Genomic DNA, 21,443 nt, shown 5'->3' with positions numbered 1-21,443 from the left:
CTGTTGTATGAAAGGAGAGAAGGTTAGCATTCCCCTTGACAAGGATGGAAGAGGCTCTCGGGCCTGACAACACGCATACAGCTAAGGCATTGCCACCTACTTCGTGGCATCTAACCACCAACTCCCAGAGCTTGCTCAAATTCATGTCCATCAAGTCGGTGATGCCATCCAACCATCTCACCCTCTGTTGTCCCCTTCTCCTCCTGCCTTCAATCTTTCCCAGCATCAGGTTCTTTTCCAATGAGTCAGTTCTTCGCATCAGGTGGCCAAAGTATTGGAGCTTCACTTCAGCATCAGTCCTTCCAATGAATATTCAGGAGTGATTTCCTTTAGGATGGACTGGTTGGATCTCCTTGTAGTCCAAGGGACTCTCAAGAGTCTTCTCCAACACCACAGTTCAAAAGCATCAATTCTTTGGCACTCAGCTTTCTTTATGGCACAACTCTCACATCCATACATGACTACTGGAAAAAACATAACTCTGACTAGATGGACCTTTGTTGGCAAAATAATATCTCTGCTTGTTAATATGCTGTCTAGGTTGGTCATAGATTTTCTTCCAAGAAGCAAGCATCTTTTAATTTCACTAATCACTGCAGTCACCATCTGCAGTGATTTTGGAGCCCAAGAAAATAAAATCTCTCACTGTTTCCATTGTTTCCCCATCTATTTGCCATGAAGTGATGGGACCAGATACCATGATCTTCATTTTTTAAATGTTGAGTTTTAAGCCAGCTTTTCAACCTCCTCCTTTACTTTCATCAAGAGGCTCTTTAGTTCCTCTTTGCTTTCTGCCATAGGGTGGTATAATCTGCATATCTGAGGTTATTAATATTTCTCCCAGCAATCTTGATTCCAGCTTGTGCTTCATTCAGCCTGGCATTTCTCATGATGTACTCTGCATATAAGTTAAATAAGCAGGGTGACAATATACATCCTTGACGTACTTTTTTACCAATTTGGAGCCAGTCCATTGTTCCATGTCCAGTCCTAACTGTTGCTTCTGGACCTACATACAGATTTCTCAGGAGGTGGGTGAGGTGGTCTGGTATTCCCATCTCTTTAAGAATTTTCCACACTTTGTTGTGATCCACACAGTCAAAGGCTTTAGCATAGTCAATGAATCAGAAGTAGATGATTTTCCTGGAATTCTCTTGCTTTTTCTATGATCCAATGGATGTTGACAATTTGATCTCTGATTCCTCTACATTTTCTCATCCCATCTTGAACATCTGGAAGTTCTCAGATCACCTACTGTTGAAGCCTAGCTTGGAGAATTTTGAGCATTACTTTGCTAGCATGTGAGATGAGTGCAATTGTGTGGTATTTTGAACATTCTTTGGCATTGCCCTTTCTTTGGGATTGGAATGAAAACTGACCTTTTCCAGTCCTGTGGCCACTGCTGAGTTTTCCAAATTTGCTGGCATATAGAGTGCAGCACTTCCACAGCGTCAGCTTTTAGGATTTGAAATAGCTCAACTGGAATTCCATCACCTCCACTAGCTTTGTTCGTAGTGATGCTCACTTGACTTCACACTCCAGGATGTCTGGTTCTAGGTGAGTGATCACACCATCATGGTTATCCAGGTCATTAAGATCTTTTTTGTATAGTTCTTCTGTGTATTCCTGCCACCTCTTCTTAATATCTTCTGCTTCTGTTAGGTCCATACCATTTCTGTCATTTATTGTGCCCATCTTTGCATGAAATGTTCCCTTGGTATCTCTAATTTTCTGGAAGAGATCTCTAGTCTCTCCCATTCTATTGTTTTCCTGTATTTCTTTTCACTGATCACTTAGGAAGGCTTTCTTATCTCTTCTTGCTCTTCTTTGGAAATCTGCATTCAGATGGATATATCTTTCCTTTCCAGGTACCTAATCAAATATTTTCCCAAAGCTCCTATAATGAATTCTATGATGAAAATTTGCCGTGTTATTTTAGCCTCTTCATTTCTTTTACCTCTTAGATTTTTGTCAGAGCAAAGTAAAATATTAATATATGCAGATAAGAGGCTCCTTAGGCAAAACATCTCTAAGCCAAGCAACTAAAAGATTTAGTATTGGGAACACCTAAGTAAATTTTTCCTTAAAGAAATATCAGATTGTTTTAGTATTTCCCACAGGTACATTTTTTATTTCTCTAACAGTTAATTAGACATCATGCATAAGCTCAAATAAAAAAAATAGTAGCTTTAGAAGAAAACACAGCAATCAACTAATTGAATCCACTTGTTTAAGAGATGAGGAAGGTAAAGTGTAGAAAGGTTAGCCAAGCCCTCCTGGGATTCAAATCTCATTCCCACCTACATATAGCACCTCTGACATATGGAAATATCAGAACTGAAGAGAGCATCACATAATTTTTAATACTCACTGTTGTTGTTCAGTCGCTAAGTCGTGTCTGACTCTTTGTGACCCCAAACTCATAGCAAATTAAAAATAACAATTCTAAACATGAACTATTGAAAAGTCAAGATAATTAGGGTATTAACTCTTAAGTTGAAACAATTTGCAAAAATGCCAGTAATTGCAAGAAAAAAGTAAGCCTAAGATAGGTACTAGAGGTTGAGTATTTTTATTTTCTCTACATATGGTCTTAAATAAATTATTTTACATAGACTATATGTAGCATGGACATTTTTAAAAGCTTATACTGTGCCAGATGATATACCATACCATTTCTCCAGGGGAAAAAGTAATATAATTCCAAAATTACATTTTATGGACATCAAGCAATATTGTATTATGGTTACATATACACCTATCTAGCCTTTCACTTTAGAAAATGGATACCAAATGGTATTTTTTTCTGATTATGCAGTAGATATTGGCGGCCCCAATGAATCAATACAACCACCACCATAACCCTACCCCACATACCCCCTGCCCCGGGACTCATGCCTTTCTGTAATTTCTCCCATATTTACTTTGTCCTGGGCCATGACTTGATTTCACCAACGGAACATCAGCAAGCATGATGAAGCAGTGGTTTGATGAACGCTTACACATCAGCCTTACCCCTTGGACTGCTCTTTCTAGGAAGCCAGCTACCATGTAAGAAGTTCATTTACCCTAAAACTATCACACTGAATAAGTCTAAGCTAGCCTCCTGGAGAGGCCACACGAAGGAAAACTGAAGAAACCGATCAACAGCCATAACTGAAGCTCCAGACCTATAACTCAGATCAAGCCATTCCAGCTAGTTCTCAGCCATTCACGCCAACCCAGCTGAGGTCCCAGATACCATACAGCAAAGACAAGCCATTTTAGTATGCTAAATCTGAAATTGTGACCCATAGAATTATGAAAAGATAGAACAGCTGTTGTTTAAAGCCAGTATATGTTGGGGTAGTTTTTCATGCAGCAGTGGATAAACAAAACAAAGTATTTTAAAATAGAAGAGTCAATTATTTGCTCAGTGACAATAGCTGACTTAAGGCTAGTCCATTAACAATGTTATGCGGCAGCCTGGATGGAAGGGGAGTTTGGGGAAGAATGGATACATGCATATGTATGTCTGAGTCCGTGTTCTGTCTACCTGAAATTCAATACACAACAAAAAGTTTAATACAAATAAATAAGTGAAACTAGTCTATTAGCATCCCATCCAACTTTCTACCAAGCTTTTTAATCATTTTAACATTGAAATGGATCTCTACAGAAGTCCTGGTCCAATAACCGCAGGTGAAGCACCAGAGGTTTCCAAAAAAGCCAAAATCTTCACTCTTCAAAGATGCAACAGACTAAAGCCAATGCTTAAGTATCTTCACAGCTTCCCTCTGTGTCTCTTCACAAGTGGGGACCAAGCAGTGTAAGTCCAGCCCAGAAAGGAGCATGTCAGGATGCCCAAGTAAATTCTTTTCCATCGAATCTTTGAGTTTCAGTTCGTTTCAACTCTGTGTTTACATTCCTCATTCCGGGGACATTAACAACTTCTCTCTCAATACTTATGATTACAGTAAGTATGGCACAGATCAAGAGTTTCACTGAAAGGTGATCTGTTTTCAGTGTAGGTAAGCAAAGTCCTCCTTCACCAAGAAACTATTAAAGCCTGTACAGATTAAGATGATCACAATCATCAAGTTGTTATAATGTTTAAGTCATTAAGACCCTAGAATATTGTCCATTCATTCTAGGCATGTTTTTTTCAAAATTAAATACTATACTCGTATATGGCCTTTAATCAATAAATACTTTTAAGATTTTTGGTTGGATAGATAGATAGGTACCCTGAAGTGTTTTGTTGGTTATTTGTGTATCATAACAACATTGGTTCTCCAACTTCCAAGATGCCTGGGATCATTCCTGTGTGTGACTCACTCTGCATCTCATTTATTCTATTACAACATCTACTTGTCACCATCTTCCTGAAGAGGATTACAGGGTTTCTAAAATATATTTGCAGTGAGGTCATGCAAAAAAGGAAAAGAAGACTGTCTCTGACATACTTCACAATCTGATGACCTAACCATACTTACAATTTTTACTAAAGAAGTTTGTATGTGTGTATGTGTTAGTCACACCAGTACATGGACTATCCTGCTCACCATAAGGTCTCTTTGAAATTTAAATTAGAAGCCATCTAAAAAACTTAGTCACTAAGTTGTATCCAACTTTTTTGTGACCCCATAGACTGTACCTGCCAGGTTCCTCTGTCCATGGGATTTTCCAGGCAAAAATAGAGGAATGGGTTGCCATTTCCTCCTCCAGGGGATCTTTCTGACCCAGGGATTGAAGTCCTGCACTGGCAGGCAGATTCTTTACCACTGAGCCACCAAGATTAAAAACTACAAGTCACTTTATGCTAATTTTTAAAGTATGCATGCCCAACACTCATATATGTGATATACATACACACATATATTTTTGAAAAATTTTAACAGTAACAACTCTTCTTGACTGAGTTTTGCACCCATAGCCTCATTTAACTCTTATCACAACCCTGTAAGGTTTTATTATCCTCATTTTAGAGTTGAGGAAACTGGGACTCAAATGGAGTGACCTAATTGACCTATGGTCACATAGCTAGAAATGATGACACCATGATTTGTACCCAAGAGTCTTTCTACTGTGTTGCACAAAGTCAAAAATTGTTGTTAAAGAGCTATGTAAAACCTAGACAGAGGCAACATGCTTTGATGAACTCTTGCTGATGGTTTTTATCTAAGGTGAAGGTCCAGGGATAAGAAATCTGAATGGGCATGGTGCTAAAATAATACACAGGAGTTAGAAATACCCAGGACTAGGCAGCAACAGAGTTTTTGACTTGAGAGCTCCCTTCCTATTGCCCAAATTTTGAAGCATTCATTCCTCTGTGCTCTAGAGGTATTCTCTTAACTTGCCTAAAACCCTACTAGTCAACACCAGAGAGGAGCTTCAGTTCAGTTCAGTTCAGACACTCAGTCGTGTCCGATTCTTTGTGACCCCATAAATTGCAGCACGCCAGGCCTCCCTGTCTATCACCAACTCCCAGGGTTCACTCAAACTCACATCCATCGAGTCAGTGATGCCATACAGCCATCTCACCCTCTGTCGTCCCCTTCTCCTCCTGCCCTCAATCCCTCCCAGCATCAGAGTCTTTTCCAATGAGTCAACTCTTTGCATGAGGTGGCCAAGTACTGGAGTTTCAGCTTCAGCATCATTCCTTCCAAAGAACACCCAGGGCTAATCTCCTTCAGAATGGACTAGTTGGATCTCCTTGCAGTCCAAGGGACTCTCAAGAGTCTTCTCCAACACCACAGTTCAAAAGCATCAATTCTTCGGTGCTCAGCCTTCTTCACAGTCCAACTCTCACATCCATACATGACCACTAGAAAAACCATAGCCTTGACTAGACAGACCTTTGTTGGCAAAGTAATGTCTCTGCTTTTGAATATGCTATCTAAGTTCCAAAACCAGAGAATCTCACTCCTTAGTCTGACCTTATACTCACTCCTGATGCTGCTGCTGCTGCTGCTGCTAAGTCGCTTCAGTCTGACTCTGTGCGACCCCATAGATGGCAGCCCACCAGGCTCCCCCGTCCCTGGGATTCTCCAGGCAAGAACACTGGAGTGGGTTGCCATTTCTTCCTCCAATGCATGAAAGTGAAAAGTGAAAGGGAAGTTGCTCAGTCGTGTCCGACTCTTAGCAACCCCATGGACTGCAGCCTACCAGGCTCCTCCGTCCATGGGATTTTCCAGGCAAGAGTACTGGAGTGGGGTGCCATTGCCTTCTCTGATACTCACTCCTACTTTCTACCAAAAATATCTCTCCCCATATTTTCAGAGATTGAGAAAAAAAGAGAAGGATAAAGAGAAGATGGTCATGATGGCTGGGCCATAGTCAGAATATGTTCAAGAGTCATCTGTTAGAAATATTTTAATCAGAGTCCCATCACAAAAATATGCTGTAAGGATTTCCAACACTCTAGGAAGTAGTAGTTTGGGAGTCAATATCTAATCCCAAGTTATATATATATATATATATATATATATATATATATATATATATCAGTGCCTCTTAAATCTTAATATTCATACCTATAACATGGACTCTTATTACAAATGCAGATCTGGGTTTCTAGTAGGTCTGGTTAGGGGCCTGAGATTCTGCATTTTTACAAGCTCCCAGATGATGCTGAGGCTGCTGATTTATCAACCGCACCTGGAGACATAAGATTATAGATATGCATTCAATCCATGTCAGTCTATCCCCTAGACTGAAAGTCTTATCTTTAAGCTGTCTCAATAGATGTCATGCAGGAAAGGCAGCACCATTAGAATCCCATTAGCACGGTCTTTCTCAAAGTGAGTGAAGCTTACAGGAGCACTAAGTGAGGGCTTGAAAGAAGGTGTTTCTTGGTTCTAGTCAAGGGTAGAAAACAGAATAGTCTGGAAACTTAAGGAGATCCATCACCTTGTCCCAAACTATTTCTGGCTTCGATGTATTAGCACAAGACCTGAAAGGCTCACCACTATCCAGAGTCATTGATGAGGGTGCAAAATGCCTTGTCAACGTTGTCTATTGCTTTAGCAAACATGGTGATAACAAGCATGCCACTATTTACATATGAATATCCGCTTACAAAATTCTTCCTAAATAATCTTTAAGGACCGTTTTTTTATTCAGAGAACTAAATGATGTCTGAAGTTTTAAGGAAACCAACAACTCTGTGAAATGATGTCCTGTCCCACACTAAACTAACCCAGCTTGGATTGGTTGCTTTCATTGTTATTGATGTTATTGTCTCTGTTTTCAAGAACTCACGCATGAATTGGAATAAGAACCAATCAAGAAATATTTATGACGTTCCTAACATGTGACTACTATGGAGCCAGTCACTATTAGGAAGACAAAACAAGGAAGTTAGTAAAGTCAGAACTTCAGAGAAGGAAATTAAAATATACAAAGCAGTCCTTTTGCCCAACTGCCATTCCTGGCACCCATAATCATGGTAGGTAGTCATTATAATTACTACCTTTGCTGGTTTCATGATAAGGAAATTGATTTGAGCTAAGAGACAAAAAGAAAGCAAGTCTCTTCAGTAAAGCTTTTTCCACCCTCTTGGAATTTTCTCCCACAGTCAACAAAAACTTCATAAAGCCATCCCTGACACTTTTGCCCAGTTCCATCAAGTCAAGTCCTACAATTGGCCTCACACCCTTCCCAAGCATCCAGGCATTTCCATGTGACTTTCCCCCACCAGGCCCCAGCCTGTTTTTCCAGAGGGCAGCCATCATTACCTGAATGGCAGGTTTGCCATGCAAGCTGCCTTAATGTGGGGCTTTGTAGACATCACACCTGAGTTGTCATTAATGTCCTCCAAAAATAATAATCAACTGACAGACCCAATAAGGGCATTCCAAGAAAACATTAACCCAAGCATTTGGGGAAGCCATGGAAAATCTAAATTTATTGACCTTTTTGTTCTCCAAAGAAAGATCTAACATACACACAAAGACAACAGTCAGCTAAAAGCTTATGAACTTCATTTGCTACAGAGCTAAGGGTTGGATGAGCAACTCTGGGGAAGGAGGTAGCATCTTTAACCATTCCCGCATGTACAAAGGGCTGGAACACTGGTAAGAGACCTTATTGTGGGGATGTGGGTGATTCCATTTCTCACTCTGTCCTTTCTTCTTCCCTCTACCACATTAGGTGGTTAGAAGTTCTAGAAGAGACCTCTCTACAGGAGACAAGGTATCATCTATCTTCCTCCTCTGCCCCCACCTCTCATGTAGATGCACCTGAGGCCAATATGACCCAAGGGGGAGATGACAGCACTCAAGTCTGCTGTCTTCCACCCCAGCCACACTGTCCCTGGGCCATAGAGTGACCAGGATCAGGTTCTGAGGGAGGCCACAGTGGGCTACCTTCTAATAGCAGATGTCCCTCCCCCAATCACAGGAACCGGAAGGAAGAAATAAGCCCCCCAAGGACAAGCACAGGCCCGCTAACTACTTTTACAGCATTTGTTGTTGTTATTCAGTTGCTGAGTCGTGTCTCACTCTTTGCGACCCCATGGACTGCTGCACTCCATGTCTCCCTGTCCCTCACCATCTCCTGGAGTTTGCCCGCATTCATATCTATTGAATCAGAGATGCTATCCAACCATCTCATCCTCTGCCGCCCTCTTCTCCTTTTACCTTCAATTTTCCCCAGCATCAGGGTCATTTTTACAGCAGGCATAGGGTTAAAAACCACAGCTTATGACACTTTAGGTATTGAGACACTCAACGGCTGGGTGAGAGGGAAACACACCACAAGAAGTGGGGGAGCAGTGGAGTTCAGGGCTGGGAGTTCAAGGCTTTGATACACAAATACTCTCTTCCAGGATCTTCCTGGTAGTGTTTGGAATCAGATCTGCCTCATCTCCCCCACCAGGAACATGTACGGGGGAGAATTCAGGGCCTATTCCCATACCCCTTTAGAAATACCCCTTCTAGGTGGTCTGTGCTACACTTAAAGGATCCAAATGACGTCTGGAAGGCACTGCTGTGCTTGTCTGGTTCCCAGAGCGGGGGAGACTTGAGGCCCACAGATATCTGCATCCTGCCTGCCCCCACCCAAGCTTTGTTTCGGTGCCTGCAAGTAACCTCTGACATTTATATACTTATGTAAAACCATCTCAATATAAAAAGCACCTGCAGAGGTTCTCCTTCTCTTGGTCTCTTCTCATTTCTGCTCCTCTGCAGTCAGCTCAGTGGCAAAGAATTTGCCTACAATGCAGGAGCCACAAGAGACGCAGGTTTGATCTCTGGGTTGGGAAGATCCCCTGGAGGAGGGAATGGCAACCCACTCCAGTATCCTCGCCTGGAGAATCCCACGGACAGCGGAGCCTGGTGGGCTACCGTCCATAGGGTCGAAAAGAGACGAACGTGAATGAGGCGACTTAGCTCGCATGCCCATGCTCAGCTAAATGTTTCTTATAGACAGGGCAAGTAACCTTCGGCTAGCAGAAGTGGAGTTGGGGGGGTGGGGAGTTAGGAGGAGGGGGAGAGGAATTAGAACTGCAGGCAGCAACTGTTGTACCTCTCTTCCCCTCAAACCCACTCAGGCTTGTAGGAGACAAAATCCATTTACAAAATAAGCACAAAAATGGGTTTGAAGTTAAGCAGCATAAAGATATTTTTTTCCAGTTCCTGCCTTTACAATTATCCCCTATTGTAAGTGCTGGCTCCCTTTGCAAGACAACTTGTCAGGGATTATTTCCATACTGGCATCTATGTCTTCAAGGCATCCAAGTATCTTGTGTATCTTTGAACAGATCAAAAGGCAGAAAGAAAAACGTTTTTGGATCAACTCCCAGAAAAATCTCAAACCAGATTTTCCTGGGATATTTCAGGCCAGTCAGTGCCTGTTATTTTATACTGTGGCTTCTTTCTTTTAAAATATGGATTAAATGACATGATGAATGAAAAGATTAAAAGTTCACAATTCCAGCAGCACTGGTTTCTAAGTTGCTGTGCTATCTACTTAAAAAGCTCCATGGACTTTTACCATCCTCTCTGCTTTTCGGGGTCACTGCTTTGAGACGGGGAAAACAAAGCAGAGAGCAATTGTGTTTGGCAGGAACGTTGTAAGGGGAACCAGATTTCAATTCCAAATAGGGCTGGAACCAGATATATATATTCTGATCTGACTATTTTCTTGTTAACTATGGGGCTTCCCTGATGACTCAGTGGTAAAGAATCTGCCTGCAATGCAGGAGACCCAGGTTCAATCCCTGGGTTGGGAAGATCCCCTGGAAAAGGAAATAGCAACCCACTCCAGTATTCTTGCCTGGGAAATACCATGGAAAGAAGAGTCTGGCAGGCTGTACAGTCCATGGGGTGGCAAAGAGTTGGACACAACTTAGCAATTAAACAACTGAGAGGGGCTTTGACTCTTTCGCACACAAACACGGCCAATTTAAAGAACACCGGATAGTTGGTGTAGTGTAATAATTTAAAAGATGGAAACATGGGCTTACCTGGTGGTACAGTGGATGAGAACTCGCCTGCCAGTGCAGGAGACAAGATCCTTAGTCTGGGAAGATTCCACTTGCTGCAGAGCATCAAGGCCCGCGGGCCACAACTACTGAGCCCACTTTCCAGGGTCCATGAGTCACAACTACTGAGCCTACATGATGCGACTACTGAAGCCCGTGCACCTAGAGCCTGTGCTCCGAAACAAGAGAAGCCACCCCAATGACGAGTCCACACACCACAACAAAAAATAGACCCCGCTCACCGCAACTAGAGAAAGCCCACACGCAGCAACGAAGACTCATGGAAACCAAAAATAATAAATAATTAAAAAATAAAAGATGGAAACGGATTTGCTTTTCCTGTAGATCTTTCATGCTTGTGGCAAAAAAATTAAAAACAAGATAAAGGATATAGTTTGCTTTTTGCTTTTAAAATTGTCACGTTTGCCAAATGCTTTTCGAGATGACTGACCAACTGTTGCTCACCGAGAAGTAATGCTGCTCTTTGCAAAATGCCGACTTGAACCGAATAGGAAGAGCAGCAATGATGATTCACGAACAGGTTTCCCTAGATGCACTGGAAATCGAGTTGCTTTAGCCGTGATGTGATATGAAGGACAAGAGCGCCCCCTGCTGACCACAGAGGCAATTTAGGCCTGAAGTCCGTATTCTTTTACGTGATCAGGGCTCTCAGGTTTAGCTGAAATCTGTATCCATACAGCTTCTTGAGGAGGTAAATGAATCCCTTCTCAATTCATGCCCAAGGCAGGATAGAAACTTGTTCAGTTCAGTTCAGTCCCTCAGTCGTGTACGTCTCTTTGCGAGCCCATGAACGGCAGCACGCCAGGCCTTCCTGTCCATCACCAACTCCCGGAGTTCACCCAAACCCATGTCCATTGAGCCAGTGATGCCATCCAACCATCTTATCCTCTGTCCTCCCCTTCTCCTCCTGCCCTCAATCTTTCCCAGCATCAGGGTCTTTTTAAATGAGTCAGTTCTTCGCATCAGGTGGCCAAAGTACTGGAGTTTCAGATTCAGCATCAGTCCTTCCAATGAACACCCAGGACTGATCTCCTTTTGGATGGACTGGTTGGATCTCCTTGCAGTCCAAGGGACTCTCAAGAGTCTTCTCCAACACCACAGTTCAAAACCATCAATTCTTCGGCATGGCTCAGATGGTAAAGTGTCTGCCTACAATGCAGGAGGTTCAATCCCTGGGTTGGGAAGATCCTCTGGAGAAGGAAATGGCAACCCACTCCAGTACTCTTGCCTGGAAAATCCCATGGACAGAGGAGCGTGGTAGGCTACAGTCCATGGGGTCGAAAAGAGTCAGACACGACTGAGCGACTTCACTTCACTTCACTTCAGCTTTCTTTATAGTCCAACTCTCACATCCATACATGACCACTGGAAAAACCATAGCCTTGACTAGACAGACCTTTGTTGGCAAAGTAATGTCTCTGCTTTTGAATATGCTGTCTAGGTTGGTCATAACTTTCCTTCCAAGGAGTAAGCATCTTTTAATTTCATGACTGCAATCACCATCTGCAGTGATTTTGGAGCCCAAAAAAATAAAGTCAGCCACTGTTTCCACTGTTTCCCCATCTATTTGCCATGAAGTGATGGGACCAGAGGCCATGATCTTAGTTTTCTGAATGTTGAGCTTTAAGCCAACTTTTTCACTCTCCTCTTTCACTTTCATCAAGAGGCTCTTTAGTTCCTCTTCACTTTCTGCCATAATGGTGGTGTCATCTGCATATCTGAGGTTATTGTTATTTTTCCCAGCATTCTTGATTCCACCTTGTGCTTCCTCCAGCCCAGTGTTTCTCACGACGTACTCTGCATGTAAGTTAAATAAGCAGGGTGACAATATACAGCCTTGACGTACTCCTAGCAACTTGAGATCTCAGTAATTTGTATGACAGGTGCAGTAGCAAAGGATGACTACCAAAATGGAATTAAGGTTCCTGTAAGCCCGTCTCCCCACTAAAAATAAAAACTAAACTACAGCCTTCTTCAACAGCTCATCGAACACCAATTCCATTACCAATGAGCAAAAGAACTTATTTCCTTATTTGAGATAAAATATTGACCAAGGGGGTTTTATTCAAAATAAGTCAAACCCTATGAAATTGCAGGTATTCCAGTGTTTACCCACAAACAGCATGAACACGATGAGCTCATCAACCACTGACAAAGAGACACAGGAAAGCCTGAAGGTGTGGAGCTGGGGGCAGGCTTCCCTTCTTGATGGGACTGGGGGTGCAGGACGTAAACCCACTGGCCTCACAGTTTTCCCTAGCGCATCCTCTGAATTCCTCTAACCAATGAAAAGTAGAGGCTAGAATTTTAAAGTGTTTTTGGTAATTTAGAAAACTGCTCCACATGATACATAGACATTTTTTTAATTAGCTTTTTTTTTCCTTTTAACACAAGTATCCTAATAAAGGAGCTTTAGAGAAAAGGAGATTTTAACATCATGTTCTCACATTGCCTGATTCTCTGTCAAACAGCAGTCTTAGAACTCGGCAGGACCTTAGAAAGCAAATTCCAAGTGTCACCAAATCCAAACTCACTATGCTTGCCACAGGACAGGCCAGTAAATCTGAGAGGTGAGGGGTTGAGGCAAGGAAGAGACTTTATTCAGGAGCCAGGTGACCGAGAAGAAGACAGGCTAGTGCCTCAAAATAACCATCTTGTCAGGGCCTGGTTGCCAGGTTCTTTTATGGATCAGAGATTGGGGGGAGGTGAGTAAACAGAGTAAAAAGACTGTTCAAATAACCCCTGGAATGGCAAGCCTCAGGCCGGGGAATATGCTAGTTTTATTTCCCTAACCGTCCTTCACAGGTGGGAGGCTCAGGTTATCTCCCTGAGGCAGGCTGTTATGTATGTTTATAATAACAAAATAGGGTTAAAGTCATGGGAGCAGATCCAGTGTAAATTTAAAATTAACCCTTCCCTGTTATACAAGTAGACTTATTTGAAGGACCAAGTTGGAGAAAGTAGAGTGCTCATATCCTGAGCTGATCCAATACTTCCTTTAGTGTCCACTGGGCAATGGTCCCCAGGTTAAACACACACGCACGCACACACACACACACACACACACGAGTCACGGCCTCTGAGCTGTTGGATTTGTTTTGTTTTGTTTTGTTGGCCTTGCTGCACAGTTTGCAGGATCTTAGTGCCCCAGCCAAGGACTGGACACCCGGGCCCCTGAAGTGGAAACTTGGGAGTCCTAACCACTGGTTGTTTAGTCGCTAAGTTGTGTCCGACTCTTTGTGACTCCATGGACTGTTCTTCTGTCCATAGGATTTCCAAGGCAAGAATATTGGAGTGGGTTGCCATTTTCTTCTCCAGGGGATCTTCCCAACCCAGGGATTGAACTCGTGTCTCCTGCATTGCAGGTGGATTCTTTACCACTGAGTCACCAGGGAAGTTCCCCTAACCACTGGACCCTCAGGGAAGTCCCCGGAGTTGTTAGATTTGAATAGGACACAACACTGAATACAGTAAAAGCCTGAAGATTTCCTTGGCCTATAGCATCAAGTCTCTAAGGGATTCCAAGGTCCATCTTAAGGATGGGGACCACTGGGTCGAAGGATTTCTCTTGAGTCTAGGTATAATTCAATATAAGCTTGGAAATTTCTAAGTACAAAAAGAGAAAAGAAAATCCTACAGTTAGTTACACTGTTCATTATAAGAACACAACAGAAAGCCAATTATCCAGCAGAGGGAGCAAGAGGTAAATAAACTCAGTACTTCTTTCAAAGTCATAAAATGGAATCTTACGACGTTAGAGTCCAGATGATTCATATTCTCTTCGGTGATATTATTTCCTGAAAGGTAAAGAAACTTGGCCGCAGTAACACAGAGAATAAGACCTTCCATCTCTTGACTCCAGGTCTTGTATTCTCTCCCAGGACAAAGTTGACATGAAATGATTCTTCTATATTAATTTACCTACAGAAACACGTAATCAAATTCCTTATGTAGAAGACAGAACATAGCAAAATACATTTTAATTGATAGTAGTGAGAGGGTTAACAGGCAGGAAGGCCAGGGGTCTCCAAACAGAGGAAATACAGGCTGCAAGTGTGAGACCTTTTTATTTCTCTTAAGCGGCAGGAGGAAACAAACTAGCGATGTTTTTTCCCTTCTCTATACAAATTTAAAAGGTTTCTCTTAAAATACTGTGTTGCCATAATGACACCTGGTCTCACCTGAAGTTAACTATTCTCAAACCTTGAGTTAACCAATGCGTTTTTCTTATGGAAATGTTTGTCCTAAGCTATGCTAATGTACTGTGCATTTACCCCAGACTCTGTCTTCAAGTCGGTTCTGCCTAATGGCTCAGAACCTACTTGACAAACCAGTATGTTATACTCAGACATTGTTCCCCTAATCTATGTAAACGAAACTATTTGTATGGTAATCTGCCCTTCTACAAGACTCAAGTCAATCGTTTTATGGCCTGGGATGAATCGTCTGGTGCCAAGATTATCCCAAAATACATCTTATGGATGAGGGGCCTGGTGCCATTCTGAGTTTTAAGACATTCCTTTCTTTCATTAACAGACTCCTAGTGACTATAATCCCATGGATGGAGGAGCCTGGTAGGCTGCAGTCCATGGGGTCGCTAGAAGTCGGACACGACTGAGCGACTTCACTTTCACTTTTCACTTTCCTGCATCGGAGAAGGAAATGGCAACCCACTCCAGTGTTCTTGCCTGGAGAATCCCAGGGACGGGGGAGCCTTGTGGGCTGCCGTCTCTGGGGTCGCACAGAGTCAGACACGACTGAAGCGACTTAGCAGCAGCAGCAGCAGCAGGGTTCCCAGGTGGCGCTAGTGGTAAAGAACTGCTAATGCAGGAGACGAGATGCTGGTTCAATCCCTGGGTTGGGAAGACACCCTGGAGAAGGAAGTAGCAACCCACTCCAGTGTTCTTGCCTGGAGAATCCCACAGACAGAAAAGCCTGGTGGACTACAGTCCGTGGGGTCTCAAAGAATCGGACATGACTGAGCGACTAACACACACACACAGACACCATAAAAACAGGAAGGATTTCTAAGAAAATTACAAAGAGGGACTTCCCTGGTAGTCCAGCGGTTAAAAACCCGCCCGCCAATGCAGGGGACGCAGGTTCAATCAGTGATCAGAGAACTAACATCCTATACAAGAAGCCCTTGCACCACAAGGGAAGCCCAAGTGCTTCAAGGAAGACCCAGTGCACCCAAGATTTAAAAAACAGAAAAATACCAGAAACTTCTTCCTCTTTAAAATAGATAAATTAGATTCCCTCATACTCATTCAATCATTCATTCATTTATTAACCATCAATTGTATACTTACTATGTTAACAATGTATCCAGACCACCTAAGCCCTATACACCTTCATAGCCCTATAATGAAGTTTGGGATGTTTTAGTCCAGTACTTTTGCCTAGAAAATCCCATGGACGGAGGAGCCTGGTGGGCCACAGTCCATGGGGTTGCTAGAGTCGGACACAACTGAACGACTTCGCTTTCACTTTTCACTTTCATGCACTGGAGAAGGAAATGGCAACCCACTCCAGCATTCTTGCCTGGAGAATCCCAGGGATGGGGGAGCCTGGTGGGCTGCCGTCTATGGGGTCACACAGAGTCGGACACGACTGAAGCAACTTAGCAGCAGCAGCAGCCCCTTCTTAAGATAGCATATTTCATGGGACACAATGCAGGCTATTACTGTGCTGTGTTTCCTTATGTGGCTGTCAGTGTTATACACTTGTGGCTGTAGGTATTATTTACAGCAGATAAGGACAGAATATTTCCGAATGAGCTTTCCAAAGTCATTGCACTTTATAGGCTTACTCATTCAACACACATTTGTAGGCAAAGGTCCAGTCCTCAGACTTCAAGGTTCAGATATTTGACTTTATCAGTTTGCTCAAGGTTGATAGGTGCTAAGGGGATGAACTCATATAAATCCCATTACCAAGAGATCCTGTAACCCAACAGGACCCTATGGGGCCTACCTGGGACAGACTCCCCTATGTCTGTCTGTTTCTTATTTGTAGAAAAACTTTAGCCCCCTCAGCCTTTCCTGAGTTACAGAGACTGAAAAAAACACAGGAACAAAGGAAAACAATCAAGTGAGACAAACAATACTTTAACCACTAAAGTCTAGAACTTTTAGTTCCTCCTAATTAGAGCCGGGAGAAGGCAATGGCACCCCACTCCAGTACTGTTGCCCGGAAAATCCCATGGATGGAGGAGCCTGGTAGGCTGCAGTCCATGGGGTCGCTAAGAGTCGGACATGACTGAGCGACTTCACTTTCACTTTCCACTTTCATGCATTGGAGAAGGAAATGGCAACCCACTCCAGTGTTCTTGCCTGGAGAATCCCATGGATGGAGAAGCTTGGTAGGCTGCAGTCCATGGGGTCGCACAGAGTCAGACACCACTGAAGCGACTTAGCAGCAGCAGCAGCAGCAATATAGAGCCATATTCTGAGCCATATACTTAAGCTATTTTGTGGATATGAAACCCCCACTGAGTGGAAGAAATTAACAGCATATTGACCACAAACAATAGACCCCAGACAGGTTGGAACCAGAAGATTGATAATTTTGATTCCCAGTCAGAAACCACCACTAACCAGTCAGAAAAATAACAAGTTGATCATGTACCCCACAACCCTCTTCCTTACTCTGTCTTTGAAAAACCTTTTCCTGAAAGCCATCAGGGAATTAGGGTCACTTTCCTTCACCACAACCCACTGTTCATAGATTGGCTTTACTGCCTATGGGCAAATGGATCCAAGTTTGGTTCAGTAATGTTTCCTATTCACTTACAATAGAAGTGGTGTTGGTGCTTTTCCATTATCCATTGCAGCTTTGTCTTATGATGAATGTGCCAACTAAATTAGATATCAGAAAAGTGTTTAGTGATCATGGAATAAAAGCAAAGGCTATGAATAGGCTTGAAAGGCATTTTTTTTAAGGAATGTGAAAACTGCTTCAGTACTAAGTAACACTCTGCTGTGATGAGAATACCGTGTCTGCCAGATGGCATCTGTTGGGCAATATTCTGTTGTCTGTTCCAGTCCCCACCTATTTTCCACTTTCACCAGGTGCTTCCAGGTACATCCACCTGCAAGCCCTAAGCCAGCCTCTCTGCCTGGACGGTGAATGCTCGAGGAGAGAACAGGCTTAATCATATTTGTACCTGGATGACACTAAGCTTTCACAATTTCTAGTGATCAGAGGGGGAGATGGAAGGATGGATGGACTGGTGGATGGATGAATGAAAAGAAACTCTGATTGCTTAGACTCCGCCTGGGTTTCCAGAGTCCTAAGATTCTTATCCCATTTGGGAGATGTTAGGGGTCTCACTCTGAATCATTATTACCTTGTTCTTTCGCTTTTAAGTTCTTTACATTCAAAACTGCATGTGTCTGTGTGTGTATTATCACTGATACTACTTTCCCCACTCAAATAATGATTATAAAAATATATATACACATTTGGAAAAGCGGTATGTTGTCTATTCTGTTAACTTAAAAAATCAGTATTTATAATGTATGCTCTATAAATCTCTTTTTAACATTACAAGGAATCACTCTACAGACATAGTTCAATAACTTCCCATATTACAGAGTAAAAGCCAAAGTCTTTGCAAGACAGAGCCATCTGCACTACATCAGCATTTACTTCTGACCTCCTTTCCTACCACCCTCCCTTCCATTCTTCAGCACCAGCTCTGGGCCAGGCCATCCACTATTCCACCCACTCAAACCTCCAGACCTTTGCACCTGAAGGTCCCTCACCCCATTCAGATATCACTCCCCGTGAAACCAGTCTTAACTGCTCTGTTTACAAGTACACCCCCCCAACAGCCCCAGGCCAGACCCCTTCATTTGTCTTCATAGCATGGATCACCCTCTAACATGCTCTCTTCACCTCTGGCTCCCTCCTCTGAATTTAAATTCCATAAGAGCAGAAATTTTGATCTTTTTTCACTACTGTATTCTCAGTACCTACAGTACAGTCTGACACACACTTAAAGTACTTATAAATTTTGTGAACAAGTGAATGAATGAATGGAACATCAAATATTCTACAAGGCTTATGCTAAACAATAGCAGTCCTTGGTCTCCCCACTCCTGAATCTTCCTCTCCAAAATCGCTTAACCATTTGTGGTATTAACCTGCATATTTCTAAGGAATACGCTTATACTGCTATTTCTTGATTATGCAACTTAAGACATTAAAGACTCAAATTCCTATTGTGGAAGATGACACTGTGCTCTTATATCACCAGACAGCCCCAGTCCCCACGTCTCTACCTTCCTAGCAGAATATATACCATTATCTTATAATTTATTTCTATGTGCTTATCTAGATATAATGATATAATTGGATGTATCAATACAATTGATTGCTACAGCACAATCCCTCTAGATACAATTCTAGCTAGAAAGAAGCTCCATAAACAGAAATTTGTGTCTGTTTGGCTTGCTGAATAAATGAATTATTTCTCAGATGTCTAGTGTTCGACTTTCCCATGAGTCATTCATCACTGCATTTTCAGGAGGCACTGAGCCTCCCCCGTGTCCTCTCCAGTTTCCTGGCTGGTCGGGCACGGCACTAGCACGTGACCACCACCAGGAAATATCCAGTGATTCCTTTCCAGCCAGTTTTTCTTGGGAATCTCTCTTCTATATCCCAAAACTTTTCATTGACACTTACACTGATTTATAATTACTGACTTATTAATTAGCTTTTCCAACTAGTCTGCAGCCTCTTTGGCATCGTGGAGTGTCTTGGTCATCTCTGAGCCCCACTGTCTATCACAGCGTCAGACCTATCGTTGTAAAAGAGTCCCCAGGGATTCTGAACGAAGGACACGCAGCCTGCTCGTGACTTTCAGGCAAGAGAGAAATGACTTTTTCCTGTTCCTGGGGAGCCCTTAGGACAAGACACTCACTATTTGCAGAAATAAAGTGGGGACAACTGCTATTCCTCTACCCACTCACTTCTCTGGGCTAACTAATCCCAGGTCATTTGTTTCAATTTATTTTTCAACCATTATTCTGTATCTTGTTCAAATCTCCCTCAAAAATACAAAATAAATTTCAACTAATAGAATTAAAGCATCACAGCTTCTTTCGAAGTTAAAATTTTTGCTTTTATGAAATGTCTGATTCAACATTAGGCTCTGCTTAGCAAAATAAAAGCATTCAAATTTGAAATGTACAACCAACTGAAACATCTTCCTAAGTCACTACTACCATAACTTTCTAGCAGTCATCCTAAAAGAATCACCTAGAGGATTAAGACCCCGGCCCCAGGGTCTCTAACTCAGAGGATCAGGTAGGGTCTGAGAATCTCTATTTGTAACAAGTTCCCAGGTGATGCTGATGCTGCCCATCTGGGGACCACACTTTGAGAACACTGCTTCCCCATCACCCTCCAAGAGGACTCAGGCACTGAGTCCACGTACCTGTGAAAGGTTAGATATCCTGCCCCCAATCCCAACCAAGCTAGCCAGCTTTGAGTACATGCCTGCAGCCCCTCTCAAACTTTAATATGCATGCAAATTACCCAAGGATCTTTTGAAAAGGCAGGTTATTATTCAATAGGTCTGAGGTACAGCCCCAAATCTGCATTTCCAGCCAGTGCCCTGGAAAAAACCAATGTGTTAGAGCAGGAAGCAAACTGAGGTTAAGGCATCACAAACTGTACCAAGTAGAAGAGTATAAAACTAAATAACGTAAATCCCAAAATTTTGAGTTGGTTCAAAGCATTTGATTTTGGGTCTGAGCACTAGAGTTACCAATACACTTTTGCCTTTTGTTAAGACTTTGGACAAAACCAAAGCAAGTTAACAGTTAACCCTCATCCATATAAAACTTCCCATATGAATAGGCCCAGCTGACTCACTGGCGCTCCCCAGGTGTACCCAAGCTCTGTGCAAACAGTGTAGATGATAGTAAGCCTGGTGGGGATGCTGGGAGGGTGGGGTTGCTTATATATGTTGATTCAGAAATTTACTCTTTGTTCCATGGTGAATGGTGTCTTGTAACACGTTTACAGCATTTAGTGCTTCACTGACATCCAACTTTAGAACACCATTATCTAATGCACTATTGAATCCAAATCCCCCTAAGTCCTGGGATATCGCTTTGTTATTTCTGAGGTTATAAAGAGACTGGGGTGATGGGAAAGTGAAAGAGAACATTAGCTCCTCCCAAAACCTCCCTCATCCACTTGCCCTTTTTACTGCTGCAGGTATTGCAGGCTACATAATTTTCAGGGCCCAGCGCAAAATGAAAATGTGGGGCAGTTGTTCAAAATTATTAAGAATTTCAACACTGGAACAGCCGAGCTTTAAAACAAGCACCAGGCCTTTCTAAGGCCATCTGTCTATGAAGAGACTGACATAATGAAAAACTCTTGAACTGAGAAGCTAACCAGACTCCCTCAGTCTCCTCCCTTCTTTCCCCCTCTCAAAAAGTACCAGAAAAGAAGAGGTTTGCTGAGAACAGTGCTGTCATTCGTTATATCATTGAATAAACAATTATTCTTGTCTTATCTTTGGCTTCCCTTTCCTTCCATCTTTGCTGAAATATCACAAAGTGAAAGTTGCTCAGTCTTGTCTGACTTTTTGTGACCCCGTGGGAACTGCCAAGCTCCTCTGTCCGTGGAATTCTGCAGGCAAGAATACCGGAGTGGGTTGCCATTCCCTTCTCCGGGGACCATCCTGACCCAGAGATTGAACCTGGGCCTCTCACGTTTCAGGCAAATTCTTTACCACCTGAGCCACCAGGCAAGCCCTCACTGGATGCCACTGATTCAGAGTTACACTGAACCCTACCTTTGGTTGATTATAATAAGCTAATTTACCTAATCTATGATAGGGGAACGTACAGCACAAATATAATTAGAGGAGATGTGTAATCTCCAGTAACAAACTTTTCAAGTCATCAAGCAGCACATCTCAAACTTCATTGGT

The 21,443-nt window shown here is 42.7% G+C and overlaps 1 non-coding gene across 1 annotated transcript; it reads left to right on the top strand.

The window, feature by feature from the left end:
- Positions 1-126, top strand: LOC133233166 (U6atac minor spliceosomal RNA). Its single transcript, XR_009731641.1, has one exon. It is a non-coding gene; the product is annotated as a U6atac minor spliceosomal RNA (small nuclear RNA).
- Positions 127-21,443: the final 21,317 nt, after the last annotated feature.

The sequence above is a fragment of the Bos javanicus genome, chromosome 19, assembly GCF_032452875.1.
Source record: "Bos javanicus breed banteng chromosome 19, ARS-OSU_banteng_1.0, whole genome shotgun sequence".
NCBI classification, from domain to species: Eukaryota; Metazoa; Chordata; class Mammalia; order Artiodactyla; family Bovidae; genus Bos; species Bos javanicus.
Note: the sequence above shows the minus strand (reverse complement) of the source record. Positions and strands in the feature narration are given on the sequence as shown.